Raw genomic sequence first — 7,416 nt, 5'->3', positions numbered from 1 at the left:
AATGGTTGCACTAATTTACACTCCCAAGAACAGTGTAAAAGTATTCCTATTTCTTCACATCCTCTCCAGCATCTGTTGTCTCCAGATTTTTTAATGATCTCCATTCTAACTGGCATGAGATTGTATCTCAATGTGATTTTGATTTGCATTTCTCTAATGACCAGTGATAATGAGCAGTTTTTCATGTTTCTTGGCCACATAAATGTCTTCTTTTGAAAAGTGCCTGTTCATATACTTAACTCACTTTTTGATGGGATTTTTTTTTTCTTGTAAAATTGTTTTAGTTCCTTGTAGATTCTGGATATTAGCCCTTTGTCAGATGGGTAGATTGCAAAATTTTTTTCCCATTCTGTTGGTTGCTGATTCATTCTAATGGTTATTTCTTTTGCTGTGTAGAAGCTCTTTAGTGTAATTAGATCCCATTTGTCTATTTTGGCTTCTGTTACCATTGCTTTTGGTGTTTTAGTCATGAAGTTCTTGCCTGTGTCTATGTCCTGAATGGTATTGTCTAGCTTTTCTTCTAGGATTTTTACAGTATTAGGTCTTATGTTTAAATCTTTAATCCATCTGGAGTCAATTTTTGTATAAGATATTTGGAATGGGTCTAGTTTCAGATTTCTGCACATGGTTAGTCAGTTTTCCTAACACTATTTATTAAACAGGGAATCCTTTCCCCATTGCTTGTTTTTGTCAGGTTTGTCAAAGATCAGATGGTTGTAGGTGTGTGGCATTGCCTCCAAGGCCTCTGTTCTGTTCCATTGGTCTATACCTTTGTTTTGGTACCAGTACCATGCCGTTTCAATTACTGTAGCCTTTTAGTATAGTTTGAAGTCAGATAGCATGATACCTCCAGCTTTGTTCTTTTTGCTTAAGATTTTCTTGGCTATGAAGTCTCTTTTTCATTCCATATGAAGATCAAGGTGTTTTTTTTTCCAGTTCTGTGAAGAAGGCTAATGGTAGCTTGATGGGAATAGCATTGACTCTATAAAATACTTTGGGCAGTATGGCTATTTTCACAATATTGATTCTTCCTAACCATGAGCATGTAATGTTTTTCCAAAGGACAACTTTATAATCAAACCCAAGAGAGTAGTGATGAGATTTAAAAAAAAAAAAAAAAAGGTCAGGACTGACACCCTGTGAGTCATCTTGGGACTCTGGGCAGAATGAAACTCTCTAAAGTATCATGCCAATTTAAATATAAATTTGTAGAAATGTTTATATTAAAAATTTAGGACAAAAGTAATGAAAATGGGAATAACACTAGTCAAGAAAAAATACAGCAGTTTCTAAAGCCTCTCTCTTAATGGTCTACATGAATTTTTGCGATAATGTTTGTTATGCAAGCTTTTACTCATCTAATAATGGATTTTTATAAATGTTCAGTTTATATTTTTATGTCAATCTTCTAGATAATTTAATATACATTCAAAATATGGCCCAAATGTTATGGACCATTTTTTCAATTCTGGTGCTTAAACAACAGTCACTTCATCATATCACATGTTATAAGATCCAGTTTTCTAAAGAATTAAATAACAGCACTTAGTCTGACTTCTCTTATTATGGGAATATACTCTAGGTCATATTTCTATATGTTTTTCTCCCTTCAGTGCACTGCTGCCTGTACTCAGTTGTACACTTCCTAAAGGCAATATCTATAAACAGTCTCTAGTTACCTCTCATCTGTATGGTCTTCACTCACTTGGCTGTGAGGGCTCAAACAGTGCTCTTTGAACTGTGTATTATCACTTCACTATTTCTAATATTCTCTCTAGCCCTGCTGAAATTTTTGTCATGGAAATAAATTCATTAGTTTTATTCTTAAATTAGGTTGCTTGATACAAGAGATTTTCCAGGCTTCTTCATGTATTCATTTATTGAACAAAGTTTGTTGAGTACATTTTTGTCTTAGGCTTAGGTCTACATGGTAGAGAACAGCAATGAACATCAAAACAATTCTTGTTTACATGAATTTTACATCTACTGGTGTCAAAGGTTTTAAAAAAATCATAACTAAGTATTTGGTATGTTGGCAACAAATTTTAAAATTGTGGTGGCAAATCTATTACATAGAGTGTAGTTAAGGAAGATCTCACTGAAAAAATGGCATTTCCCAGAAAACAACATTTATATGGGAATAAGCCATGTAGTTGTTAGATGTAAATAAATAAATAAAAGATATAGGTAAAAGCAAAAGCCTGGGTAAAGGATATGAGGCAGAAGCATTCTTTATGTGCTTAAGAAACAACAAGGAGACCAGTGTGGAACGGAGTGAATAAGGGATAAGATAACAGAACATAAAGTCAGTGAATGAGTTTGCACTTACCAGTTATTATAGGGCCTCATAGGTGCTATGATTTTAATGTATGTGACCCTGCAAAATTCATATGTTAGAACTTAAACCTCAATGTGACTGTGTTAAGAAGTGAGGCCTTAGGAGGCAATTAAGTCATGAGAGTGGAGCCTTCATGAATGAGATTAATGACCTTATAAAAGTACTGAAGGGAACTAGCTCGGCCCTTTTACCTCATCTGCTTTTTGACCGTATGAAGACACAGCAGCAAGGCACCATCTTAAAAGCAGAGAACAGCCCTCACTAGAACACCAACTTTGCTTGCAGCTTGATCTTGGATTTCTCAGCCTCCAAAATTGTAAAAAGTAAATTGATATTATTTACAAACTACTCAGTCTAAGGCATGATATTATAGTTCAGAAACAGCCTTAGATAATAGGGCTTTGCCTTTTACTTGGAATCTCATGGAAAAACCACTGGAGGATTTTACGTAGAGGATTTACATGGCTTCTGTGTTGAGAATAATTTGTAGATAAGCAAAAGGCAAAAACAGGAAGAACAGGTGGGAGGTCAGAATAATAATCCAGGCAGGAGATTATGATGACTTTGATAAGAGTGGTAGTGGTGAAAGAAAAAGTGGTAAAATTCTATATTTTTATTATATGATTAAAGTAGAGGCAAGAGGGGCTCCACATAAATTGGTTTCCATGTGGGTAAGGAAGAAACATGACAGCAAACACTTTGGCTGGAACAGTAAGAATGAAGTTCTACAAGCCTTGTGACTGAAACCTATAGATAAGAGACAAAGTGTAGATAAAGGGGTATAATGCAAGAGAATTCAAGGGCTGTGATATTTAGAAGTAGTTAGAGAGGTAGAAATAGAACTAGGAGAGAGTGATGTTTTTGAAGTCATGTGAAGAAATTATTTTAAAAAGAAGGCGTAATTGTGTCAAACCAGACGAGGACCAAAGATCCACGGACGCAGCAAAATGGAAAACACTGGTACACTTAAATAACAGCTACTCTTGGTGGAGTGGTTGAGCTAAAATTCTATTGCTATGGGAACAGGAGAAAATCGGAGGAGAAGACCTAGATACAGTGTATATTGATAGCTCTTTTGAAGGCTTATGTGGTAAAGAAAGAGAGAAGTGGAGAAGAAACTGGAGAGGGTCATGCAATTTTTAAAAAGGGGGCTTTTTTTTTTAGTAGGAATATCACTTACATGAGGTTCTGGTGAACACTGGAGAGGTTGCACAGGAGCATAGTTAGCTGATTTACATTAAGGAGAGGGAAGGTGAGGTATATGGGTGCATCTCCATGCTGATGGGATGGTGGATGTGGTGGTGGTGGGACACTGGGAACAATATTTTCAGATTGCTTCTACAATTTCAGTGAAATATAATTAAGATTATCAAAGAGATTGAGTATGAGGGAGAGTTTGATGCTTGAGGAGAGGGTAGAAATATTAGAAAAAAATGAAACAGACTGAGGAAATGTAAGTCTGCCTGACAGCACTGTAAGTCTAGAGGAAATGGTCATAAATTTCAAGTGCAATGAGTTAGTATAGGTTTGCACTCAATTTACCTGCTGTGATGTAGGCACAAAGGAGGCAGGGTTTAAATACTACTTTACCACTTATAAGCTGTGTGTTCCTGGAAGACTTACTTAACTTCTCCAAGCTCCTATTTTCTTATTTTTACAGGTGTGTTGGAAGACTCAAATGAGATAATATATGTATACTGCAGTGATTAGGAGCTTGAACACTGGAATTAGTCTGATAGGGTTTAAATCCTGATTCCTATCATAGCACAAGAGAGAAGGTCAAAGGAAATGTGGGCCTATACAAAGTAATGTTTATAATTACAAACCAGCTCTAAGTGGTTTAAAGAGGAAAATAAGAATATGAAATAGGATAAGAGAGGACAGTGAACTCATGATTGACTCAATTGAGTTTGTTTGTTTTGGAGTCAGCTTACTAGCTAGAAAAATAGAAGGTGGTTACAGAGTAGAACACCGAAAGCTGAGATTACGGAAGGAGTAAAGTAATTAATAGAACCTTGAAAAAAAAAATCTCACATAAGGTGGAGGAATAGATTAACAAAGAAGAGGTCAAGAAGCTCAATGTCAATCAGTGTCATCTATGTGGACATTGAGATCCCTAAGAAGTACGATGGGAAGTGGTGTTGGTAAGAATAACAATAAGGCAAAGCTAAAAACTCTAAAGGAAAGAGTGAGTTCTATAAATGACTGCAGCAAGGAAGAAAGTATGGATAATTTCATGGCAAGATTTTCAAAAACAGGTAAACGTTAAGGGGAAATATGGGGAAAAAAAGTGAGTAAGATACCACCTTACCTTGAAGCCTAATAGTACAAGAGATGTCAGAGAGAAAAAAAAAGCCCCCACTTGATAGAGATTAGAGAAAATTTGAACTGTCTAGCTTCCTAAGACTCAAACTTCATATTCCTAGGTCATAAACAAGCCAATCAATTCTGCCACACTTTGTAGGAATGTACTCTACAACTCATCCATCTGCTATATTATAGCATTAGGCTGCATCGTTAGAGGAGGCTGTTGAAAATAAAAGGTCAATACATGTAATAATGGAGTCAAAAGAGTATGAAAATACTGCAATAGGGCATCCTCAGAAAAAATGTTCAGAGTAATCAACTAAGTACATATCTAAAAAGTTAGCATTAATAGTAGAATAAATATGAAACATGATTTAAATAGCTACATTTTTCTGGTTCTTACCAAATTTTTTTACATTGATATAGAAATCATTCAAGGAAAAACTTACAGATATTGTTTTCTCTGTATTACAGAGTATGTGTCAAAATACATATATACTTTTCCTATAATATATATTTCATATATGCATAAACACATTACTGTAATTAGTAATTAGAAACTATTACAGGAAAATACATTTCATAATATATATTCTCTCTGTATATGTGTGTGTATATATATATATATATATACACACACACGTGTGTACCCATATATATACACACACATATATATATGTACACAAATACATACACATCCCTATTCTTTTAACATGTTTTGAATGTAGAAATCTATAAATATATGAATAATCATTTTATAAATTTAGAATTTTAATTTTTTAAAAACTTTTGGGTATAGGAACCAAGTATCACAATTCTAAATAAAGATGAGATCCACCACTTGTATGACTCTGCCTCACTCACCTTACCCTAATCCCAGTCCCGGTTTCAATAAAAATTTATTGGCAAATGCAGGCAGCTGACCTGCAAACCACAGTTTGCCAATTTTATTTTTTAAATACTGCATTAAAATATTATTGAAGTTGATTGCTGAATTTTTTACACCATCTTGAAGTTTATGCCTGAAGAATGGATTTTACTCACATCATGCTATTCCAAGACTGTCAAAAAATTTTGAAGCAATAATAGCAAGATGATAGAATAGGAGCTTATAGTCATCGTATTGCCACAGAAATATTAATTTTGATAACTATCCAAAGACAGAAATACTTCTCTGAGAACCTGAAGTTCCAGTAGAGAGATTCCCTAACCCTGTCCGAGCAAATAATCTGAAAATAAACACATTAAAGAGGGTAAGAAGAACAATTTTACTTCATCTTTTTCACCTCTACCACAAAGTGGCACAGCTCGAGAGAGACCCCCTTGGCCCATGACTTGTCTTATGGGAAAGTATAAGCAGAGTGGGCACTGTATTAGTCTGTTCTTACACTGCTACAAGTTCATACCTGAGACTGGGTAATTTTTAAAGGAAAGAGGTTTAATTAACTCACAGTTCCACACGGCTGGTAAGGCCTCAGGAAACTTAAAATCATGGCAAAGGTACCTCTTCATGGGGGGAATGCCCCTTATTAAACCATCAGATCTCATGAGACCTCACTCACTATCATGAGAACAGTAGTGGAGGAAAATTCCCCATGATTCAATTACCTCCTCACTAGGTCCCTCCCATGACATGTGGGGACTATGGGATTATAAGTCAAGATGAGATTTGGGTGGGGACACAAAGCCAAACCATATCAGGAGTCCAGTCTCACTAGCCTTGCAGAATGCCATCCAAAAGGGTTGCTTCTGTCTTTCCCTACTCAGATTATTGAGGAGACAGGCACAACTGAACAGCCTGAGAGAAGTAGGTCTAAGAGCAAGAAAAAAGGGCAGGGCTTACAGAAACTGCCACAAGGATCTTAAAAACTGCCCACAGATCCCAGTGACTGGCTTACAGGCTCCACCAAGAGACCCACCTATGAATTCCATGGAATGTATCACCTGTATCTGCCCCCTCCTGGTCAATGTGTGCCCCAGTTCTCGGTACATTTCCTCAAAACAATACACATAGCCTCCATACAAGGCATTGGCAAATTCTTGCAGATAGTATATGAACATGAGCAACTGGCTCAAATTTGCAAGATTAGAAGAAATTGTACAACTGTGAACACTTAAGGGGACTTTCCTGGAGAAGAAAATGAAAGGCTGTCAGCATTCAGACAGACTTTGTGGGAATAAGAAAAAGCACACAATCCTAAGACTCTCTTCCCAAAAGAGGGAAAAAAGAGAAATAGAACAAGTACATTAATGTATAATGCCAGAGAGACTCCCAATACTTCCAGGTAGACTGATGAGGGTCTTTCTATCTCTCTCAAAGCCAGTTAGTAAAAACTGGAGAACGAAATTTTTCCTTCAAATTCAAAGATGCAACAAAAGATTTTAAGAAAAATAAAACATCAAAAACATAACACCATCAAAGAAACAAAATCAAGTTCCAGTGGCTAACCATAAACAAATGAGGATTTATGATTTTAATGACAAAGAAAAATCTTTTAAGAAGCTCAGTTAGCTACAAGAATAAAGACATAGACAACAGTATCAAGAAAACAATACATTAACAAAATTAGAAATTCAATAAAGAGATTAGAAACTATAAAAAAGAACAAAAAACATTCTGGAGCTGAAGAATGCAATGACTGAAATTAAAAATTTAATAGACAGCTTCAACAGCAGACTCAAGTAAACATAAAAAAGATTTAAAGAACTCAAAGATAGATTATTTGAAATTATACAGTCAGAGAAACAAAAGGAAAAAAGAATGAAAATAG

This window comes from Sapajus apella, unplaced genomic scaffold (genome assembly GCF_009761245.1).
Source record: "Sapajus apella isolate SASKATOON/1434 unplaced genomic scaffold, GSC_monkey_1.0 scaffold1, whole genome shotgun sequence".
Lineage (NCBI taxonomy): Eukaryota > Metazoa > Chordata > Mammalia > Primates > Cebidae > Sapajus > Sapajus apella.
This window is presented reverse-complemented; position numbering follows the sequence as displayed.